Here is a 24,275-nt window from a genome sequence, read left to right as displayed (position 1 = left end):
AAATTGCCGGCAATCCCTCACCGCTACACGCGTTATTTATTGAATCTAGGATCCGCTCGATCCTAACACAATCGTCTTTGCAAAAGGAAATCTCTAAAAGTGATACTCGAATAGCATCGCTCTTTTATCTATCGCGAAAACAGGGTTGATTATTGAATGGTCGAGGTTAAGAAAGATGACAGGTTACGACACGAGAAGGTCGGGACGGGTCGCCTTGTTCCACGGATCGACGACAGGGGTTTCCTTGGACAACGTCACCTCGAGGACGTGCTCAGGGTATTTCGGTGACGATGGGGGTGGGGAAAGAGCGCGGAAGAGAAAGCTCGTCGACGCTAGGCGGAGGGTGAGCGTAGGGGTGAAACGTAGAAGTTGGAGGTTAGGCTAGGGGTTAGATAGGATAGGGTGTGTCGTCATGGCTACGCAGCAGGGGGCGGGGCAATCGATACACCCTCGCTCACGCACTAAGCACACGCAATGCGTTTATAACACAATGAAACAATGACGACCACCGCAGGAAGGGAAGGACGTTAAGGGCTAGAAAGGGGGTGGCTTGGGGTGCCATCGCGCCTTCTACTTCCGAATATACACAGATATATTCCACCCTGTTGCCGATTTACGCCACGGTTGCTCGATCATCCACGCAAGTGTTTATTTCGGCTCGTACGCTACTGATTTTTCACTTTAACTCGAACCCGATATGAATAATTCTCTTCCGATCGTGGGAAGTAGACAGGGAACTATTCGAAGAAATTTCGAAAGCGTGAAACACAGGGAAAGGTGAGCAAATTGCCTATTAAAGACAAAAATCGATTCGCGTTTGTATCCATTTCGGTCCATTGTCATTCGAAAGGGCGAAAATCTCGGTGCCTGACCGACGTTTCCAAGATTCTGTAACGAAATCGCATTGTCCAACACGAGAACCCCCTTTTCCCTCCCTTTTCTTTTCTTTTTTCTGCTCGAACCACGAAAGATTTTCGAGCGTTTCATCTAGCGGCGTCGCAACAACAATGCGAACCGGCCAGCTCCCACAATAGCCGGGAACCACCTGAAAACTTACTCGGACAATGAGCTCTCGAGTGTATCATTCGGTCGTTTATGAGTTCGCGCTCGTTTATCATTAGACCAACAGACATTTTTCATCGGCTCGGCCAGAACGGATGGCGATTTCGAGAGGCTTCTTTCAGCTTGCTCTTTCGAAATCGTTTCTCCTCTATCCTTATTAGATATCGATCCATTAGTATCAGAAATAATCATTAGTATCGAACAACTTCACAGCACTGATCGACAGGTTCGCGTTTTTTGAATCGAACAAACGAATCGACCCAGAGATTTCCAAAGTTACACTTTCTCAGACAAACATCTCGCTGGGACGAAAAGTATAGAGTACAGGTAGCGAGCCGAAGCAACGCGAGTTCGTGATTCATGGGGCAGTGTAGCATAACCGGTGATCACGATAATAGAAAGCTATCTGGTAAGTCTGTTAGATTGACTTGAAGATATTTTCGTACATATGATAGGATCGCTTTGGTACCGAGCGAGGGAAGAGGGGATTTGACAAAGGACAGAAGGTGCAAAGGTGAAGTGGTTCGCACGGTGAGATCCAGCTGGAAACAGTTTTACGCGGGTTAGCCCCAGAAACGAGCGTTGACGATCTCTCTCTCTGTCGAGAGTAGAAGAAGAAGAGGAAGAAAAAAAAAAAAAAAAAAAAGAAATCATTAGGCGTCCAGCACGTTGGAACTCGAGAAATGCAATAACTCAAGGGATACGCTCCTGACACCCGAAGCCAGCCTGGTTGTGTTCTCTTGCCCTAGGCCAGAAACCGCGCACCTGTCCAGGTAGGCGGAGTCGGTGGACGGTCTTCCAGGAATTTGTGGCAAGGAAGGCTCCAGCCTGTCTGCCGGGATCAGGATCATCATCCATGGATCGTCACAGTTTTGTCTAGGAACGCTCCGCGGGGGTCGTCTTAATGAGTTTTTGCTGAAACACAGCGGTGTTGTAAAGGGGGGGGGAGGGGCGCGACGAGGTGCCGTGGAATTCACGGATCACGCTGGGGTTGTTTGCATCCCGGCAACGGGTTAAAAAGGAGCCGCTGAATCGTATCTATGATCTTCTTTGCAAACGCAAAAGCGTGCCGCAAGCTGGACGTTTATTACGGTAGAGACCACTTTTGTGGCGTATGAAAGATGCTTCTCGCTCGGCTCCGCGGCCACAACCGAGCTTCGCTAATTTTATTATCACCGTATAAATTTAGAGCGACAAAGACTTTATATTCATTTCGGCCCTTACACGACGTAAAAGAGATATTACGAGCGCGATACCGCACGGGAACACGCGTGCTGTGTGGCCAGATCGCGTTACGATCCGTACGCGGGACATTCGTTTAAAACGTCGTCGCTTCATAAATCAAAAGCTCGCTAAGTGCGATCGCGGTCTCGAACGTGTCCTCCTCCTTCTCCTCCCCCATCGTCGTCGCCGTCGACTCGCGACGATTCATATTGATTTACCGTATCGTTCATCGACCACTTCGTACACGGTCGATCGAATTAAACAGCTACGATGGGTGTCCCCGTGCTTCTTGATCGAGTACAATGTCGAAAAGCCTCGCTATCTCGCAACTACTTTGCATTCTCCGCTTGATTCCATCGTGCTAACAAGTTGCTCGAACATTTATCGCGTCCTGCTGTTCGCTGAAGGAGAAATCGAGCTGTTGCGTACCGTGTTCTTTGGGAAATTACAAAGATGATCACGAGTATACTCATCGTCACGTTCAACGTTTCGTGAGTAATTAGAATAATTGATTACTAAATCGTTATACCTCTATAATTCTGTTAAATTTGGACATCGTTATATATACATAAACACCAGCTCGAAATGTAACTCAGCACCGTTGGTTCTAATATCAGAATTATCAATGATGCACGCAAATCGCGAACTCTCGCTCCAGTTACACTGGAACCACCTGTGCTGGTGGTAGTGAAAGAAGGAGATAGATAGGGTAGAGGAGAAGGAGAATATGGAGGGAAGCATGCAAGCAAGGAACCAGGCAGGCAGCCGGTTTCGAAGGCAGGCGCGGACATGTGGGCCGCGAGAGTGACGGATGGCCACATCGCATTTCGCGGCTCCATATCTCCCCGATTTCGCGGGTGTAATTCCCGTAAAGTCGTTTCGGAGGCCTGTTTCGTAGCCGGTGTATAGTCGCCGCGCATAACCGCGTGGCCTTCCTTCATCGTTCACTCGCTCGAATCTTTTCTCCACCCTTCGTTTCTTCGCTACCTCTCGCTCACTCCCGTTTTCAACCGCTTCGCGGTCCGTCTATTTTCTTATCCCTTGATTTCTGTCGGTGCTCGCCGCATTTTTATTTGCCCGACGTGCATACCATTAGCCGCCGAACGTTAACAGCCTCGACGACCTCTAGCTTCGTCGGTAATTACCGGATCATAGCCGAAAAGCTCGGAGAGCGAACCTCGTTCGCGATCAGCCTCAGCCCGTTCGTCGTGGGAACACGGGACACGCTAATGCGCGCCGTTCCCTCGGGATTTCTTTCCTTTTGCGAATCCCACGCTGGCATTGTTTAGCCGATGCGGCGAAAGAGAATCTAACAGATTTTTCTCTTCGTCGACTCGTCTAGCGTACTTACCGTGCATCTCTATAGATACCGAAGACACGTCCGGAAAGTCGGCGACGCTATTATTTTCAAAATAAAAACTACATGCCTACTGTATATGTATCTGTCTCCTAGTTAAACAATGGACTCGGTTTTTCCGCGTTAACGCGTTCCACGATCTTCGATTTACATAAAGTTCCGTGCGATCTCGCGACGGGATCTGGGAATCTGGTTTCGCGGGGGGATTCTCGTCCGTTTTCACTCCGACGCGGCGTTGGTTGCGCAAGAAAAAGTGATTAATTACGCTTCTTAGGCGACCAGTGGCTCGTTGTTTCCCGTAGCCCGTCGGTAAGCATCGTTTCAGCAACAATGTGGCTCGCTCCTTTCCGCGCTACGCCCGACCTCACCGCTTCGTCCTCCCGTCCGTGATCCTCTCGACCGAGGAGAATCGATCCTGCCCTCGGCATTGTGTCCCTTTTTGTCCGTCCACGCCGCGAGATATTGCTCCGCCGAACTTTCCGTCCACTCGTGACCCCTCCCTCTTTCCCTTTTCTCTTTTTTCCTTCGGCCACGCCGAGTGCATCCTTTATTTGCCCGATGCAACGAGAGCTTATAACGACGTTCGAATTCCCATGAACACCGTCCCGTTCGATGATCTACACCGGATCTGAATTGATTTAAAGAAAATTATATAATTAATAATCGCGTATTAATTCTATTTAGAGTAGATAGAAAATTAAAGACTTCGAATGGTGACAATTTTAAATAGATCATTATTTTGGATCGAGTTCGATGAAATAATTAATGTACACGTACCAGTCAATGAAGATATTTCGGTCAATGAGTCAATAGGGTTCTTCGTAACGTAGCAAAGTCGACTAACCAACCCTCTGTGCAAACTCATAATTAGACCCGAGGGGCTGCTTCTGACACGTTCATTCCCCATTTCTCCGCCCTATATGTACGATGATCGGACGGTGGGTCGCGTGTTTCGTGCACGACTTCCTTCTCGATTACTCGTGAGGAAGTACAATCGATTATGCGCTCTTCAGATTCATTTTTCCATTCCTATCTACCTCAAGTACCTTCTAAAACGAAAATCTCGTTACAATAATAAATTGTCTTCTAAGCCAAGATAATATTAATTTATAGATCTAACAGAGATTCATTTTAATCTTCTTTTATTGCTTATTATCTATTATTTTTCATTGCTTGAATAAGAAGACACGTTTCACGATACGCGATAAAACATCTCTTCTACAATGTACTCAAGTCTAAGATCTCTGTCAGGAATAGAATATCCTCGAGAATCTCTTAGGTACAAGACACATTCCCTTCGTCCTTTAAGAATAACCCAGTAGGATTGCAATTTTCGTCGTTCATCGCTTTTGCCGTGATTTTTCCCGCGCGGAGCGATGCCACGGGGACAATGACGTTTATAGGGGCCCTTTACGGAAGGCATCCACCGTGGATTAATTCGAAAGTGGACTGTTCTTTTACCATCATGCTGTAGATCGACGCAACGCTTCGGCAAGTAATATCAACGGCGAGAGTTTACGATTCGTCGTATTTTATTCCGAGCTCGGTTCTCGTTGAACGAAGGATTCCATAATTGCACGGTTCTCACCGTGGCGAGGGCTAGTCGATAAACCTTTCGCTTTAAGAACGGCCATGCCGTTAATAACGAGCATTAGCTTACCACTTTTCATCGGTCTACGACACCGTATCAAAATATCCAGGTAGCAATGATACGAATACATACCTGTTACTCGTAACTCGCATTACTCGACCGCTCCCGTCACGGAATACTCTGCAACATCGAGTATCCCGTTTCCCTACCAACCTCCTCGACGATAAATAATACCAGGAATCGTATAAAATAATGAACGATTCGTTCCCAGTTCGATACGTTCGATCGCGACAATTGTTCCTCGAATTTTCACTTGACTTGATGAATTTCTCTCTGCCCATCATTTGCTTTCCCGTTTTATTAACGCGACCGAGTAATTCAGAAAGAGACGACGAGAGAGTAATATCGGATGTACATCGGTGAGGCGAGATGGTCATAAATAATACAAACAATCAGGCGATTCCTCTGCACGTCCCCCGTTTTCCACGAGCGGTGCGTACGGCTGCGTCGAGGCGCGAATTCATCGTGCAAGGACAAAGGGTATCGCAGGAACCACGCGGTAACAGTGTAAATCATAGTCTCCGTACTCTCCCTGTATCGTGTTTCTCCCTTTCTCACCCTCGCTTCTCTCCCGTGTAGTTTACTTCCCTGAATGCTCCAATGCGGGAACAACTCGTACGCGTACATCTCAGATCCTCTCCGCACATTTCTAAGTTTTCTTTCAGTATCTATAAGATATGATTTGATATTCCGGAAATCGATTACGAGTCGCACGGAAAGAACGATGGGAAAAATTGTAGGAGTTCATTTTCATACGCGAGCCACGTTTACGATCGCGGTGTACGCACAATCGGAAGCGACTAGATATTATTAGGAGTTTCTTCGTGATATATACGGTCACGCCAGAGCATCCTTTCTTTATTCCATCCCTTTTTTCTCAGCGTCGATCGTGCTATAACAGTCTGCCGGAAATCTGCGCTCGAATCGCGCGCACGTGCGGGATGCGAAAACGCCCGCTCGTTTCCCCCAGTCTGGCAATAATACCATATATTATGTACGAGTATCGAGTCGTTATCGAACGGGGTTGCGTATGATCGTTAAACAATGAACAAATGGGTACGGTAGTTAGTTCGTTGGTTAGTTCATAGTTGCAGTTAATATCGAGGTTCTTATTTGAAATTTCGACGAAGAATATTATTAAGAATATGGAAAAGTGAGTTGAAAAGATTTTTCCGAAGATCGTATTGCATTCTTTTCTGTATAGCGTATCGGAGGTACGTTAAAAGATGTGAAACGGAAGGGTGAAACGTTTCGGAAGACGGATTCGGAGGAGTTTATTATTCGTCACTTTGCAAGTCGATCGATCGTGTCGCAAAAAAAGGGCATATTGTTCGGGGCTCGATCAGCGGAAGGTTCCTCGATTACGAATCCCGTAGGTGTACTCCGACGCGGCGATCGGAGCGAGCGTTTCTGCGGCGAGTATTTTTTCGGGCTGAGTCAACATCCCGAAATACACGTGTGGTTTGTTTGTGTAACCGGCCGAGTCGAATTGATATGGTTACAAACACGGTAAAAGCAAGTATGCATCTGCCTAGCGTCAATTAAGCAACCGGCTCGAGGAGCTGTTCGTTCGCTCGGACTTAAATAGTTCTAGTCCGTATTTTCCCGGTTCCATCGTTTACCTACGCGTCTGTTCGACGTTCCCGCGCCGTACCAACTAAATTAATTACAAGCCCCGCGGATGTAATAGCTCGTTGCCGATTAACGCGAACTCCTCTACCCACCGACGAGTACCACCATCGTGCATCGACGATTTTGCTAATTAAACGACCCCGTGGAACGCAATTACGAAAGGGTCTGTTTAAAAAGAACGGATAAAAAATGATCGACGACGCAAATAGCAAACGAGGTAATAAATATCCATCGGATAGAAGGTGCGTATCGAATGGTAGACAAGCTGGAAAATAGCGAGGTCGACGTACATGCGATGGTTGTTCACCGAAAAGGGGACTCGTCCGACTTGTCAACTGGACATTTGCACGGAACGTACGTTCCCCGTGATCCAGGATGGCGCACAGAGGGAATAGAGAAAAAAAAACCGCTGCAAAGTTTTTCTCGCAGAATTATGGCCGGTGCATTCAACAAATTGGCGATTTTTCTTGCTTCCCGTGGCCCCTCTATCCGCCACTGTCTGTCCTCTGCTCATCGACTCCTCCTCCGCTCTGCCAGCACACGGGGGAAAGCTTTATTGATGAGATCGTTAATACGTTCGATCGAAGGATGTTTTGCCGACCGTTCGGACGTCTATCCGTCGCGATCGGCGACCACCCGATGCGCCTCGTCTCCTCAACACGCTGCAAAAAGGACTTAAGTCCCTTCGTTGTGCGCGATCACTGTCTCCTCGATTATTTAAACGTTACTTTCTCCTTTCTTATCCTCCGTTCGTTCGAGAACCAGCGAATTTCTCTTTGAAAATGATCGGTTTTCGATCGAATCCTCGAAGCACGCTCCTCTCGCCGGTTGCACGCGAGCAGGACGCGTGTAACGACATCGCAGAAATCGATCGACACACGTCAAGGGACACGAGATAACCCGACGATCCATTCGTTGGATGTTCGACCACCTGATCCGCTTCGAGAAGCACGGTATCGATCATCGTCGTACCGATCCATTTCGTCTCAATACGTCCGCGAGCAACTCTCCTCTCGGTTTTTGCCCGTTCAACCGAGACCAGACGGAAGAACAACGGCTGAAGAAGAGCTGGAAGAAGGGACGACAGAGAAGGTACATAGCTGACGGGTTGCCGATCGGTGGAGAAGAATTGGAACCGTCGCGAGTTATCCGCGTATTGGCAGACGCTGGCATACATATTGCATGCCGACCAGGACATATTTATTGGCATCTCTATACACTACCGCTAAAACATTGCTCGTCCGATCCCCCAACAAATGAATAAAGTATTTCGTGCTGTTGGTGTGCCGCTCGTCGGCGACCACAGTTTTTGCCGGTCCAGCAGCGCGTGGACGTTTAAACAGCGCCGACGATTTTGCGGCACCGACCGTTTCCCCAATGATCGATGTCGAAATTACGCTAGAGACCGTCCAGACGGTCCCCCGACTTCGATTTGTACGTGTTTCCCTCCGCTTGTCGTCTTTTTCCTCAGTCTCGACCGCCTTGCGCCTTGGGATTCTTCTTGAACATCTTCCCTCGAATAATTAGTTGACGGAGAATAAAAGAAATGATTGGAGCAATTAGAATCGACGGCGGTGAAGCGAAAGTCCTTGTTCGATAAGGAGAAAGTTCACTAGGACACTTGTCCGTGGGATTAGGATTCGTTTTTCTTCGATTTATTAGTGGAAAGGTGCTAATGGTACGGTAGCTCGATTTGCGTATCGATGAGTAATGAGCAGCTATCCGACCACTAAATTTAACGAGCCTGATGGATGAAACGTAACCGGAGTACCAGTGTATTTAGAGGCAAGGTTAATCGAGCGAGGCTATTACTAGCCAGCAGGACACGGGCCATTTCTCTGACTGTCCACCGCGTGCTGGATTTATTATTTATCTCGTGTCCCGGATCGAGTTACTTTCGACGATATTTCTTATGTCAGGATCGATAGGCCTCGTATTCTGTTTCGCTCGGTGTAATTACACCATAGATATGTATCATAGGCGGAGGTAGAAAGCTGCTACTAGAAACTCAACCGAGGGATCGCAATTAATTGAGCATCGGGTTAATCGATCCTCCTGCTATCGAGCTTGAAACCTCGTACGTAAACTACACTTGTTTCGTTCCTTGTATCGACCCCGAAGGATTTCAATTTTGAAATATCTTATCTTCGCCTCGGGTCTAAGTGATTTCAAATAATTGTCTAAATTCGAATAGAAATCATTTAAAAATTAGGAAAGTATTGATAAATTGCGAATCTTGAATGCAATTTCTAACGCAACCTTTCTCTTCGCGTCTTCTTCGAAGCAACCTAAGTACATCTTGGCCGTCAGGCATCCGTACCTTGAAATACTCCGAGCAAAGAGCATCAGAATGTAACGCGTTATACAATGGGACAATTTCTGACTTGATTTTGCGTTAGCCGAACGAGATTGGCAGTCGGCGTTGCTTGGCTGGCAGGCAGGATAGGATAGGGCAGAGTAGGGCAGGGTTAGACGTACATTGTTGTACGTACGTGTAGGTACAGTAGCAGTTCGGTGGCGATGTGATCCTGTCGGAGACAGGACTACGTTGCCGCCCCCACGATTACAGACGACGAGAATGAGGACGAGGATGGGGGCCATCCCCGAACGTCTCTGCCTCTGACAGCTCCGACCCACCCTCTGACCCCTAACCCCCGTCTCGATTTCTCTGCTCCTGTCTCAGTCGATCGGTCTATATCTCCTACTACCGTCTTTACCTATTTCACCGGCACCGATCCTTTACTTTGAGCCAAACGGATGAGATTCTTCGAGAGAACCGGACCCTGCTACGTATCACCGTTCATCGGTGTATCTTTGGGATAAATAAAATTATTTCATTTTAATGGGAAAACTTTGGAGGCGCGATAAATCAGAAACTCGTCAATAATATCGGAGTAAATGAAAGGGTACGGGAAACACGGGTCATTCGAATGGTTCATCCTGAAAGACTGCGAGCCATAGGTAGTGTATCTGTTTAAAGGTGGACTGGACGTCTGCGTTTTGGCGGGGGGTCCGTGGGCCATTGGTTCGTTCGAAGCCTAGGGCCACATTAACATTCCAGCACCGAAATTATTTATAGCTTCATCCGAGATATCTCGAGATGTAAATCAGGCATTCCTCTAATTTGGGATCCCCGTTCGTACGAACGACCGAGCTCGTTCAGTTTTAGACAGTTCCAGGCCCCCGTACGTGGGTGGAACGTGTTTGTTCGTCGACTTCGCGTCCGCAGATGATTGGCGTGCATCACTGACCATTCGCGTTGCGAAGGAACAACATAGTCGTGGATATTGGAAAATTATTGTTGAAGTTTCTCCCGAGTGTTGCGACTTTAAAGGGACGATCTGAAGACAAAGCTTCGATGCTGGGACGTAATTGGGGAGAGTAAAGGATTAAACTCCGTCAGTCTCGAGTCGCAAAGTGGAAGGAAATATCTGCGCCATTTGCAACTTTTCAACCGTGTCACGTTTACCGTTTCACCGGCACCGAGTTCGTTGGAAATGGAAAAAATTCCGAAACAGGTATTTCAGAGCGAAGAGGGAACACAGGATCGAGCAGCGGCGTCTTCATTACGCTCGCTACTACCTAGGGATCCATCAACATCCAGAAAGTTCAATCGAAGCTCGGACATGCAATGGTCGATTGCTTCGATGCACTTACCAGGTTGTTGCGTCTACGCAAAACTACCGAGAAGATGAGAGGCAGAGAGAGGGAGATGGTCAGGTGAACGAAGAAAGAACTGCTTAGTGGTAATTGGCGGGCAAGACGGATGGCGGTACTTATTTGCACTCGGTCTTTGGAATTAAAAGTACCGAGCGGTGTGCTCATTAATCTCAGCGTCCGCGAAGAAAGAAGATTCTTGGACAGAGATAGAGGAACTGAGAGGAAGCGAAGGAGAGGAGAAAGAAAGAGCCGTGCTACCGGTGAACGCGTTCTCCGCAGGATGTAATCGCCGAACAAACTGAAGGTCCGCGGACAATTTCCATCAACAAGATTTACACAGCTCGGACGCAATCAGCCTGTTCCTCCTTCTTGGGGTGCACGGCTACTCTTTACCTGGCCGTTCTCGGCTTTCCTTCGTTCTCATCCTCCTACCTCATCACCTGTGTCCTTGTTGCAAATCAAGAGTCGCGACTGGGAGGCCTAGAAGACAGGGATCGTAACCCTATACGAGAATATGGATTACTAGTTTCTACGGGTTTTACATGGCGCAGCCCCAAGGATAACCAGCTTCTTAACCGACTTGCTAGAATGTGATTGAAATCCCTGCTGGAAGGTGAGAGAAGCAAAGTGAAAGAAAAAGATGCGTAACAAAATGTTCCCGAGTTTGACATCATTTCTCAAGCTTTTTTCACTGGTATACTTCGATGTCGAAAGGCGATACGTTCTCCATTCTGATATTTGTCTCGAGACTTCTCAAAGTCTGCTTCTCCGGTGTGTTCGTACGCTGAAATAAAAAGAAGAGCGTAGACAGAAAAAGAGGAACACAGAGACCGGAAAGGAGCGAAGAGGGCGATGGAACAGAAGGAAAAGGGAGAACACCGAGTTCCACCCTAAGATTCTTCTTCCATCTTCCCGAGGTTATGGTGCCCGACGAGCTGACTCCGGGCGCAGCTACCATTTCTCGGGCGGTGATTGGCTCCGCGGGGGGTGGCGCATGCGCACTGGCTGCCTGCTCCTGCTGCCCACATTAACATTCCTAACCTCACTTCTTGCTGCGCTCTTTGCGCGTGATAGATTGTGCCAGGCGTTTTTGGATACGACCGCCTTACTGCCTCATCCGATCGTTTCTTTTCATCCACTTTACTCGCTGCCTCGTTATCGAATCGAAATCCTATCCCCTTGTTTTTCTTCTCAACTATCTACTTGTACACAAGAAAGCCTGTACTTCTTTCGCAATCTCATCTCTTAATGTCGAACATCCTTGCTACTGATATACCCATTTTATGTCCCGGTAGTTTCTACAAGCAACATTAAACGATAGCAGAAACGGTGATCAGGGAAACATCGGTGATATCGCGAGCAGATAAGGGAAGTTTACAGGGGAACGACTTAATTGCAGCGCCCGCGAATAGACGTTCGGCTGTAGATCGGTAAAGCAAGCTAACCCAGAGCTGGTCAGTTCGTTCCTCGATATATGTTTACTCGTGTACGGAGCATAATCGCCGGACTACTCAAGAAGGTGGGCAACCGTTGATGCGAGGGGCATATTGGCTCGACGGGGGTGCACGGTCGATGCAAACTCGAACGCGACTGCGAACGTAACGCCGTAAGCCCGAGAAGTGGCCCACGGATGCACCGTTTCAACCACTCCGACGTCTCTCTCTTCTTCTCTTTATCCACTCCACCATTTCGTTCCTCGATTCTTCGTTCATCCTTCTCGATCGTCTTCCCTGCGAACTATCTCGATCCTCGTTCCTCGATTTTTCGCTCCTCGTTCAGCCTTTCCCCGTTCGTTCGTTCGGCCTTCTTTCCCGTTCCTGTCCTCTCTTTCCATCGCGCACACGCGATCCTCGCGCGTGATTTAATGCCTCCCGAGCTGTGCTTCTTATTTATGCACCGAACATGCATACACGCTTAGCTTTAGCGACCGTAGCGACGGTTAAGGCCGGTACCTATATCCTATGGCCGGCCGACAAGCAACGGGGCCCCCAGTCTCGCATATACGGACCTCGCATATTATGGAGTCTGCGGGCCCCGGCGACGATATTAAAAGAACGAGTAAAAAGGAGCAGAGCCAGAGGTGAAGCGCACACGCGAGACCCCAAATATAGACTCCGCTCGAAATTAGTAACTTCTCTTTGTCCGGTTACTCGCGTGTCCTACCTGCAGTCTACCAGACCAACCCAACCTTATGTTAATGCGACTGATAACGATCTAATGGAAGATTTCGAGAGAATCTGCAGATAGGAAAGGTTTTATCTCATTCTCCATTTATCGAATTATTCTGTTACACCTTCACAGGGCTTATATATCGTGATCGAACGTTGGAGGGGCGAGAAAAAGGGAAGGATAATAAGGGGGGCCAGAGGGTAATTTGTCAAAGATGGTAAAGAGCCATCTGTCCGTTGGTATGACCGAAGAATGCGATGAACGGATTGCCAAGGTATTTTATTCATTCGTAATCGGTCGCGTATCAGCACGCCGAAGCATTCCGGGAATGCAGAGTCCACGTGGAAGCGCGATGGGTACCGGCAATTAGTCGCTGGCAGTCGCGTTAAGCGTCGTTTACATTTGGGCGACTTTTGGTCCGCCGAGTCGATCCGCCTCCGGTTGTTCAACCGAAAGGCTTACGGTGTCGAATGTACGACTTCGACAACTGTTGTCGAAAACGTCCACCTGCCTCTTGCCGCTTCGACTCCGGGCTCCTCGATAAATTAAAAAGTAGAGATATAAGTTGTCACGGTAATATGCTTGTTAAAGCTTTCTGCCGTGTAACTCGAGACACGAGCGGTAAATATTGATCAATCGCGTATGGTTTCCTGGCCGTAACCAAACGATTGAGGGAATATAGACGTGAACATAAAGCTGCGTGGAAGGAAAGAAAAACTTGTGTTACAATGTTATAAAGCTGGTTCACCTGCTGCTGCTTTGAACGGGTGTTGCTCGTGACAATTGAACGATTGAACGATAAACCTCGAACTCTTACGAGCCTGGATATTACCGATTTCTGGAATGTCCCACGAATTTACGACACTTATCTCGTATGCATCAGATAGGGGTACCAGCGATCTGTCTTGTAGATAGGCGCCGATAATTGAAGGAAGGGAGGGAAACTCGTTTAGTTATCCTCGGACAGCGTACACGCGAACGCGGCTGCTTTCGTTTATTATCAATTAGCAACGCGCACGAAATTTGTTGGTGCATCGATAGCCTCGGTAATCGGTGTAAACCGTACTCGGTACACGTTTAACGCTCTCACGTTCTTTTTTCTCCGTCGAACTGTTAGCGATGCTCGCGCATCTTGTTCATTCTAATGAGAACTTTCTACGTGTTCGATTCGTTGCGTTTCATAAATTCGTTTCTTACTCAATTTCACGCGACCGCGTAACGAGCAGCCGTAATGCTCGCGGTAACTTTTGACTCGTTGGATAATTTTTCACCGTCCGCTCGAGAGTGAAAGGATTCTAACCGCGTTTAATACCACTCCCGCGTTAATCTGACTGATCCGGTGCCTGTTGTGAATCCTGGCGAAAATGCGAGTGGATGAGAAGCGGACAGGAGACGGACGGCGAACGGACAGCGTTTCTGTTCCCTGTCCGCTTCATTTCCACCAGGAAAACACGAGCCTCGAATCGTTACAATCGATAAGATTCTTTCTTGTTAATTAGTTTCACAATTAAACTAAGCGTGTCCATCCAACGATTCAGGATTTCCACGATCGTAAACGTTCCTGTTTATTAGCGTTTGCATCAATTAAAACGGATAATCGAGGCGCGATTGTTTGATGAAGAAAAAAATTAGGAAGAAGCCGCACATTCGGTGGGCGATAAAGTTTCTCAAAGGGAGGAAACGAAAGGATTTTAATGCGGCATAACGACGTCGTTATCTTAATCCGATTTATCGTTGATATTTTTCCGAGCGAAATCGCAGCGTATCGTTAACGAAGCGGCAATCGTCGAGGTGCTTCTACGTTGGCCGATGATAGGGAGCCTCGAGCGACTCGAAAACCACCGACATTTCGTATAATTACCCGTTTCCCTTGACCGGCTACTTAAGCTGGCCACGTCAGTTCCCTTAACCCCTGCGCTACCAGCAGTTAAGGATCGTGTAAACGTCCGTAGCGAGCGAGCAGTTTTAATTGCTACGCGTATCTTCCGCGCACCGAGAGACGACCGCGAGGAGGAAGGAGAATACGACGCGAAGAAGAAGGAATCGGGAGGCGAAGGGAAAGATACGAAGAAGATGTGGTAAGAAGTTGGAGAAGTTGCGAACCGACCAACGAGAAAGAGGACCACGAAGATGAGGAAGAAGAAGAAGAAGAAGAAGACGCAGGAGCAAGCATGGCGGGAGGAAAAGAATTTTAATTGCCAGGGCAACCGAAGAGCGTCCGGCTTATGGCTATATAGCAACCACCATAAGGTTGAGGTCGAGCCTGCTGTCCAGTACAGAGCTGGGAACCAAACAGCTTGGTAGCCAATGGGATCATATATCAACTACTGCTCCGGTAGGCAGAAACAAAATGGCGTCCGCGATTAGATTGTTGTTTCATCCTGCGGCTGATCCTCCTTTCCTTCCTTTTTTCCACGATCCTACGAAATGTACCTTGCTCCGACGTTCCGCCCAATCGGGCCTTCTGTTCGGCCCAACCTTCGCCATCGTAGACTCGAACTTTCGAAGTCATCGGTTTTTCCATGAACTTCTTATTCTATCTATAATATTTCTTCGACTTCCATCTCGATGTTCAGATTATTTATAATGGAACAATATTTCGAATCAAAGTTCGCGATCGATCTCGCGATAGCGAAGGGTTCGAGCGCACCCTAGCAGACCTTTGACCCGCATTTTTCAACGGTTAACACCTTTTGATTCCCGAAGCAACGAAGGTGCGCAAGCCGCACGTGTTACGGTAACGCGGCGACGGAAGAGAGGCGGCTGTTTCGTGCGCAATTAACAGCGTGGGATGCTAATTTTGACCCATATAAACGCGTAAAAATGTTGGACGAGCATGTGCAATACAATCGTCTCGAAAAGCGTTTACCATTGCTGACCTGTCGGCCGCACAACCACGGCCACCTGCTCACGGATTTCGTTTTCTTATCGCCGGCTATATCCGTTACGTCTGTAAACCCGATGAACGCAGCAACGAAATCCGGAAGAGTAATACGCGTTTTCTGTGATACATGAAAAAAAAAAAAAAACAGAAACAGAAAGATCGTATACCGAAGGAGTGCCACTTTCCGGACAGGAAGTCGTATTTCAGCCGGTTAACGAGTAGCACCCTTATCAGTGGCTCCTGTTTCCCGGTAATTTCATTATCTAGCTTCTACCAACGCTACGCTCTTTTCCTTCGTTTCGTCGAAACGAACGCGAAAGTTGTTCGGACACTTTTTTTTCGATCGAGAAATGTATTTATATGAAACTATGATATTCGTTCGAGGATCGCGTTTTATACGCGGCTCGTTAAGAAAAGGAAAACACGGGAGGTGCACCTTGCGCAATGCAACGCGAAACAGGGACACGATAGTATCCATCAAGGTGTCGGACTTTGGTCTAGCTGTGTGTGTGTGGGTGGTTGGACTCAGCTGTTGGTACACCTGCTCGTCCACGCGATAGTATGAGCGTTGCTGGTTGCGCGAGTACCTTTATATGCACTGTCCACGTCCGAGCGATGCATTTACATACACGGTTCGCGCGAACACAATGTAATTGTTACCTCATAATGCGTGTTTCATGGCGGTCCCTGTATCGCGTTCCCCTGACGTCTCACTCGGCTCGAGGATTTCTTCGAGCCTCGTTCGAATGGAAAAAGTAGGTCTCCGGTCGCTTTTGAAAATTTTGCGTTCGATGCAATTTGTCCGAGCTTTTTTTCGTCCGTGACGTTCCAACACGCACCGATGCAATTGATATGAAAATGAATTGGAATCCTCGTACGTGCTCGTTACAAGCGGGATCCGCGTACACGCGATCTAGATTACTATTAATTACACGTCACCCGAGCTGCGTTTACTTTCCTACAGCTGTTTAACGCGAAAAGCTTCCCCGTTATATCCTCAGAAGTTTAATCTACGAATCCTCTAATCCTCCGGTTGCATTGGATTTTAATAATCATTTTCAATGATAAAATTCAAACACCGACGTTGATCTATCGCTTAAGTCGCTTAAACGCGGACGAGAAAAATCGGCTTAGTTTGTCTCGGTTCTCCCGTAATACCTCGTCGAATTAATTCTACCGGTTCGGCTGTATTAATCTTACTCGTTCGAAGCCTACGCAACTGGTACTAAAATGTCTATATTAATTACCGGCATCATTTGAAACGCGTCCGATATTCAATTACGAAGTTTAAACGCCGTGTCATCGGTGGGGACGTTCTCGTGAAACTCTACGAGACGCTGAAAGTTGTTCGTTTCGGGGTTACTTTACGATTATGTGAGTACGTATAAGACAAGGCACGCTCCAGCTCGTAAGACTGTAACAACGGGAATAAAAAGAGGATAAAATTGAAAGGGGAAAAGAAATGGAAAGAATGGACGGGCATAAAATAGGCGGTGGGAGACAGGAACGGTTTGTTGGCTGGCTGCGTGACTCGCGGCTACGTGGAAACCCAGGCGATTAAAAAAATATGACGAGCATTCATTTCCACGATCATAAAATCATTAGCATAAGAATTCCTCTACCTGCTTCGCTATGGACGGGGTACCCGTGGACGGGACGGTGGACGGGACCGTGGACCTCTACGGTGGTTGGAGCGGCCAACAGGCGCCTCCCCGACACTCGATTTTCGTCGTCGTGTTTTTTACTCGCCGTTCCAGCCTGATTTATAAACATATAATGTGACGAGGGTGTGGTCCCGCTACCACATAATGATAGGCCAACGTTAATTACGTTTGGTTAAGTCGTTTAAGAGATCGGAGCCGGACGGAGCCGGCAGTCCGCGGGACCGCTACGCGAAAATTACTGCCCTCCAGCTATGCCGTAATATATTAGCGAAAGATTACAATGTTTGCCGACTTGACGTGCGTGTTCGAAGACTAACGGCCTCTAAGCTCGATCGTCCTATCGAATTTGTTCACGTCCTGTGTCGTTAGCCAAAGAACGAGGCAATTCTATTAGCTTTACAACTATATTTGCTATTTACCTTCGAGACCGTCTCAATTTCATCGCGGTGAAACTAAAATGATACTAAAAATTCAGGGAAAGATTGATGATTCTAATGATTCTTATTTTAATTAAAAATTTTCATTATATAGATTATTATGTGTTCATCTAGTCGAAGAAGAAATCAATGTAGTCATTTTGTGTTGTTCGAATTGAATGAGACGCGGAGGTAACTCGATTAAATTGTCGGAAAGCGATCGAGGAAATCCAATTATGAGGATGGAAGTGTAATTAGGAGATAGTCTGGAGTGTATGCTCGACGGAGCTCGATCGACTTGGATCGAAGGATTCCCAGGGAGGAAAGCATTGTTCTGTCGGGTTCGACCTGCTGGAATTCTCTGGCAGACCGTACGAATCTTTTTGTAGCGAGGAGAAATGATAAAATATCATCTCTCCCCCCTCTCTCTACCTTCCGAGCCGGACGCCTTTCTTTCTTTCTTTCGACTCGTGTGGAGATCATACACCGTTGCCTAGACTCCCACCGTTCTAAATGGTGAGGCGAGTTGAAATATCGCGCCGGGCCTCCCTATATGTTAATCTCCGCATTAGCATAATACCGTGATTCTTCAAGGATCATTTAGAAATGCAAATAAATAATTTATAATAATAAGAGCAGACGGCCTGTTGTGGCAGCCACGCATTGCCACGTCAGACACCGGGACCACCTTAGCCCGTAACTCGCGACGGTAAATCTAATCGAGATATCTGCCGTTCGTTGCTCCTTTTCTTGTCACGACTAAAAACCGCCACGGTGTCGAGGATTGGCCTATTTTCTGCCTCGCTACTACTCGGTCTGATTAATCGTTCGCAATCTTTGTATTCTATTTCTAAATTAAGACGGTACGTAAGGGTTAAAAAAAGAATTGTTTGGATAGCATTCGTTTCAAGTAAAATATACTAAAAGATCGCGAATTTAGTTGTGCTGAACTAATACACTTTCTTTGCATTCGTAATATTCTTTCATACCAGCGTCGACATCGTAAAAAAATTTTTATTCCCGTCCCTTTAATCCTGGAAAAAAAATAATCTCGCCCGGCTCGTTCGCGACAAAGTATCATATCCTCGATGATCTTTGTTGCTACTACGATTTTAGCAAGTTTCTCGGCTAACAATAAGTATAACGATCCGCGTAACAGGCCGAACCCGTTGGCTCGTTTTCACCGGGACGAGTGCCGTGTATCGCGAGCGGACTTTATGATTTTCTGTGGCCAGCCAGTGGCCATATCGGGCCGTATCCGGCTACTTTACGATCTCTAACCAGCCTCGAATTTACGCGGACGTTTACAACCGGGCCACGTGAATGAGACGCGCGCGTTTCGCTTTCCATCGGGTCCCCGGCGCGGTCGAAAACACTGGCCTTTTACAGAGGCATAAATATAACGTGCGATCGTGTGCGAGAGGGTTCGAGAGGGTGGCGCAGGTGTGTCCCTGTGACGTGTTTCTGATGTGTTACGTGTTAATATACCAGAATATGTCTGTTGACTGTTCCACCTAGTCGATCTGGTCCTAGTCCCTTAATAACCTCGGAGGATCTTTTTCGAGGTCGAAAATTCTGAAACATCTTCCGAGAAACGGTCGCTTTTTATGAAGTCATTATTATCCTCGCGAATGTGAAAAGTGTGCACGCAATTTTCGAATAAAATCTGCCTACGATTCTTCTGATATTTTCTTCCGAAGAATGTTTTGGGCAATAATTAAATAATACTGGCGTTTTTCATCCCCGGCGCACTTACCACCCCTCGCGGTATTCGAAACTGCGAAAACGTCTCGAAGATCGGAGATCGTCCGACGAGACCCCGAATGTCGTGAGATTTTCCTTCTTTATTTCTTGTTTACCCGCGTCCTTCTGAAAGGGGAGAAAGTGAAAAAAATAAGAAGGAAAAAAAGGATCGCAACACGGGTACACGTAGAGCTCTGCGAGCTAATCACGGAGATCGTTCCAACGGTCTGACAGATGCTCGTGTGTTTTGCATAGAGCGGATTTATAAATCCCTTATCAGCTTATTATCTCGCAAGATTCCCCCGCGAGGATGCGAGACGAGGTCGTGGCGAGGAGGAACGGATACGAGAAACGTGGCAGCGGCCAAAAACGACCAGCAGAGAAGGGAGCTGCAGCGAATGCGTACAAGTGGAAGGCAGAAAGAGGACTCGCGAACCAAGGGAACCAAGTAGAGGAGAAAATAAAAGAATAAAAAAGCGAAAACAAAAAAGAGAGAAAATGGACGGCGAAGAAGAAGGGAGAAACGATGAAAAGTGGTGGGGTAGCGAGGGTGAAAGAGGCGGAGGGAGATACAGTGACAAATGAGAGCGACTACAAATTGCACTTTCCGGCTCTCATTCTCATTCGACTCTCGTTTCTCTCTCCCGTTCTGCAGCTCTGTTCCTCCTATTCGCTGGAACGGAGCAGACGGAGTAAATGTTCGCCGGGCCCTCCTCTTTTATTCCTCCATCCTCCTCGGCCTACCTCCATTTATCCTCCTTCGTGATAATACTTCACGCTCGAATAACGAAAACTACTCACAGCGGGTCGGTGCAATTCCGCTTATTGGTAAGGACCGTCGCAATATTCCAGCTCTTCGCCACTGCCAGCTCGTTCGAGCAACTTTCATTCGAGACCCTAGCTCGTTTCACGGTTTTACGCGAGACGCGTTAGCTTGGAATTAAAACTGACTCCTTTGGCGGTTAAGTCGATACCCGTAACGAAACAATAGACAAACTTAACAATAATTGTCAAGTGTACCTCAAGTATAATTAATCAACGCGAAGTCGTTATATTTCCTTCTCTAAAATACCTTTATTCTATTTTCCAAGTTAAGTAGAAATGAGTAAGATGAAAACGATACCTAACACGTGTAACGAACGTGTTAAGGTACAAATTACATAACGAAAGAGAAACCAGAAATCTACCTCGACGCTCTAATCTCGTAACAAGAATTCCAAGTGGAACTTAACCGAAGCATAAATCGTGGAAGCTCGTAAATTAGCTGGTTCGCGCGGATCGACGCTTCGATTCAGCGCTGTGTAGCCTAATTCAGCGGGGAACTCGATCGTCGATCGAAGAAATACGCGGCTGACGAGCGCGAGTGCACCAGTCGGCCGACTTGTATTTACTCGGACGATTTCTGGTCGGATGGCGACGGGGCGAAGGATGTTATATCGCGGGGCAAGGGCCAAAGAGTAGAGAGGCTCGGTATTCACGGTGAGCACTCGGCGTCGTGGTTTGCTGCCGTTGTAATAACCCCCGTAGATCATACGGGCACACGTACGCGCACCATCTTATACCGGTCTCGTTCGATGCAACCGAGCGCACCGGTATTATTCATTGAATGGAGCAACCGCGATCCGGCTCCGGAGCACACGACACAGTTTCACTTGGCGGGTGCAGCCCTTAACCCCTTAACACCGTGCCTTTCGATCGTCTTGAAATGCTTTATTGAACGGCCTAGAAGGGCACGGTATTATCGATCGACGCATCAGTAAAGAATCTGCTTAATTCTAGATCGGTAGTTGATCTTATTAATTCTGGATAATTGTAGGAATTTACGATGGTAAACAAGAAGTGCTGTTTTAATTGTGGACAATTTTAAGAATATATCAGTGTTAATGGAGGAGATTTCGTACAAGGAAGTGGACAGATTTCTGACGATCGATTGTCCGGTTAAAAAGGGTTCAATGTGTTTCGTCAGCTCGAGGATCGAACTCTCGAGACAGTTCTCACCGAGCGTCGTGTTCCAACGAGCCCCTTATAAATCTGCCCGAAGTACGAGTTATACGGGCTACAGCCGTTCCGAGCAAACTTTTGCCGTCGTTTTTTTTTTATTCTGCGCTTCTTCGCTCGTTTTTTCTGTCCGCTACCCTCGGTTTTTGCCGCCCAACCGAACACTCGCGATCTTGTTCACCGATTGATACCACCGGTGTTCGATGATGTTTGCGAAAAGTCAATTCGATCCTGCGTATCTTCATTTCGAGCAAGTTCCCCTGTCGTTGTCATTAGTTTCACAATTGCAAAGATTTTGCACTGTCTTTGTAAGCATTAACTTGTTACCGCAAATGGAGTTCTACTGTACTCTTGGATCTTCACAATCGTGTATTATTTATGAAACTATCAATGGGGTAATTTATTCCGGAGGTCGAGGCACGATTCTTCAACGGCGGTCCCGTCGACGATTTATCGCCGTTCCGGCGAAAAATCCCGCGCTTTTTAATCCGGCACGGTCGAATCGCGCGAACTTACAATGTTCACCGTGATTTATCAATCGGTTCGCGAAGGATTAACAGTCGCCGCGGAACCGGTAATAGCCGATCGATCGATATCGAAAAAAGAAGAGAGACGCTAGTAGGTAATACCGGCGTCGGTAAATTAATGGATCCCTTCGTGAATCGATTAAAATCATCGTTTGTTCGAGCAATGTCCGTAAACGATCAATCCGCTCTGTTACCTTTCTACCAAGCTCGTAAACATCTCGTTTGATTTTCCATCTAGATTTTTTTCTCTTTCGGGCCCGTTTCCATTAAAATCCGGGCAAAAAGTCGACTGTTTTGTTGGCGTTTTCGTAAGCGAAGCGAAGCCGTAGCTGGTCGTTAAAGCGAGTCGCGCGTGATTTATCAATAGCTTTATGGAGGATTTACAGCCTGGACAGGACCGGTAATGGAAGCCAATCGGCCGAGCCTTTTAATCCTCTTACATCGTTTCGCATCGTTTTCTGCGGAAGTAACGTGGCTGATCGTGTTCGACCAGCTAACAACTCGAAACCCGCTTTCTTTTCCATTTCCCCATTTTTCCTAGGCCTCTTTCTACCCTCTATTCATTTTTACTTTAATTCCATTTGTCTTTAACCCTCTAATACTCGCATCAGTTACTGTTTGGCGATTTACGATGGTCGACGACGGGGTTACATTTTTCCATTTTCTTTCCGTAAACTTTACTTTCGAAAGAGAGTCCTCGAAGAAGTCTCAACGACGAGCAAAAGTTTCCGACCAAGAAAACTTGTTACTTTATCCTCGAACTAAGACGCGGTGAGATTTCATCGTGTTGGCGTGTTCAAGGTTTAAATTTTAATTCATCCACCGATCATCTCGTTCGTGTAGAGTTAATTAGAAGCGGCATTAAGGGCAAAGTACGAAGCATTTCAATTACGAAGATCAAACGAACGGAAAACACTTGTCAAGAAGTGAAAGATAAAAAGAAGGAAAAAAAAAGGGAAGGTCCGGTGATAATCGTAGAAAAGTGGAAACTTAACGGCTCGTAACTAATTATCTTGCGTAATTGCGGTGTTTTTCGCGTCCACGCGCGTTAGATGTTGCACGTGCAGCCTGAGCGAGGCGAAAGGGGTAGGTACCGGCACGCGACACGCGTGCAATCGTGCAAGCGTGTAACGCCGTGGACTATGCGCGGGTCCGTGGCGTGCACGTTTCTTTATAAAGTCACGAACCGCGAACGCATCAGCTCTCCTCTCCGGTGTTTCGTGACCGTCCGGCATTAATTATGTGTCGTGCACTTTAATACGAATCCCGGCTTTATGAGTTGCTGAAAAAAAAAGAGACTAGAAAGGCGAAGACAAAAGGAGGTCCCCGTGTCGACGGAATTATTTTTTCGCGTCCGGCCACCGGGACCATGGAATCTACCGCCACCTTCTCCTTCTTCTTCTTCATCTTCTACCCTCAGCCTCTTCTTCTGTCACTATTTCTCTGCTTGTCTTCTGTTTCGCATGGGAGCGATATTTATTCGGCGTTCTCTGACGAGGGTCCAGCTGTTTCTCGTCCGTCCGTGATTTCTGTGAAACGACGAGAGTTTGATTGCGGCCAGCTCCTCTCCTCTCCGCTCGACTTGACTGATTGGACGGTGCCGAGCTCGGACGTCGAGTCACGCTTGCGAAAAATCTTTGCCGGGCTAACCTGGACCCCGTCGATTCGCCGCGGATAGCGTAACGATTAGCGATGGGATCCGAATGTATTGCAAGTAGCTTCGAATCTGGTTGAATAGTTTCGAATAGGTATTTATCTTAAAGAAATCAGAAATGTTACTCCCCAAATAGGCTTCTTTTGCTTTGCTTTTGGTGTTGGAAAGAAATCGCATTAGCTGTTCACCAAATGTCAGACGCATCGGTAGACGAAGACGAAGACGAAGAGGTGGGCCGAAAAAAGGTAGGAAAATCCATCGATCAAACGAGGCGATGCAAAGACACCCGAGAGATATCTACGCGTTCCTTTATCCGACGAGATCTCGTCCATGGGTCGTGTCATCTCAATCGTTCTCCAGCCCGAAAAATTCCCTTCAGCTCGGTGTGTTCAGCTAATAAAATCATCTGCATCCGGGCCAGAAATTATCTGACGAATTCATCTGCTTATCGAGCAATAAAATGGCCCGGGCATCCTCCACGATATCCCGATCCTATCTCCTCCACCTTTAACTCTCTTACCTCTTCGTCTGGTGTAGGTGCCTAGACGCATCGTGGCGCCATGCCAAGTCGAACACGCTATCCTCTATGAATACACACACGCGTATACGAGCTACTCCTTCTCTTTCTTGCTCG

The 24,275-nt window shown here is 47.3% G+C and overlaps 1 long non-coding RNA gene across 1 annotated transcript in view; it reads left to right on the top strand.

The window, feature by feature from the left end:
* LOC117605858 (uncharacterized) overlaps positions 1–24,275 on the top strand; it is a 145,081-nt gene that overhangs the window by 10,764 nt on the left and 110,042 nt on the right. The window lies entirely within an intron of this gene.

This window comes from Osmia lignaria, chromosome 2, assembly GCF_051020975.1.
Source record: "Osmia lignaria lignaria isolate PbOS001 chromosome 2, iyOsmLign1, whole genome shotgun sequence".
In the NCBI taxonomy this organism is placed as follows: domain Eukaryota; kingdom Metazoa; phylum Arthropoda; class Insecta; order Hymenoptera; family Megachilidae; genus Osmia; species Osmia lignaria.
Note: the sequence above shows the minus strand (reverse complement) of the source record. Positions and strands in the feature narration are given on the sequence as shown.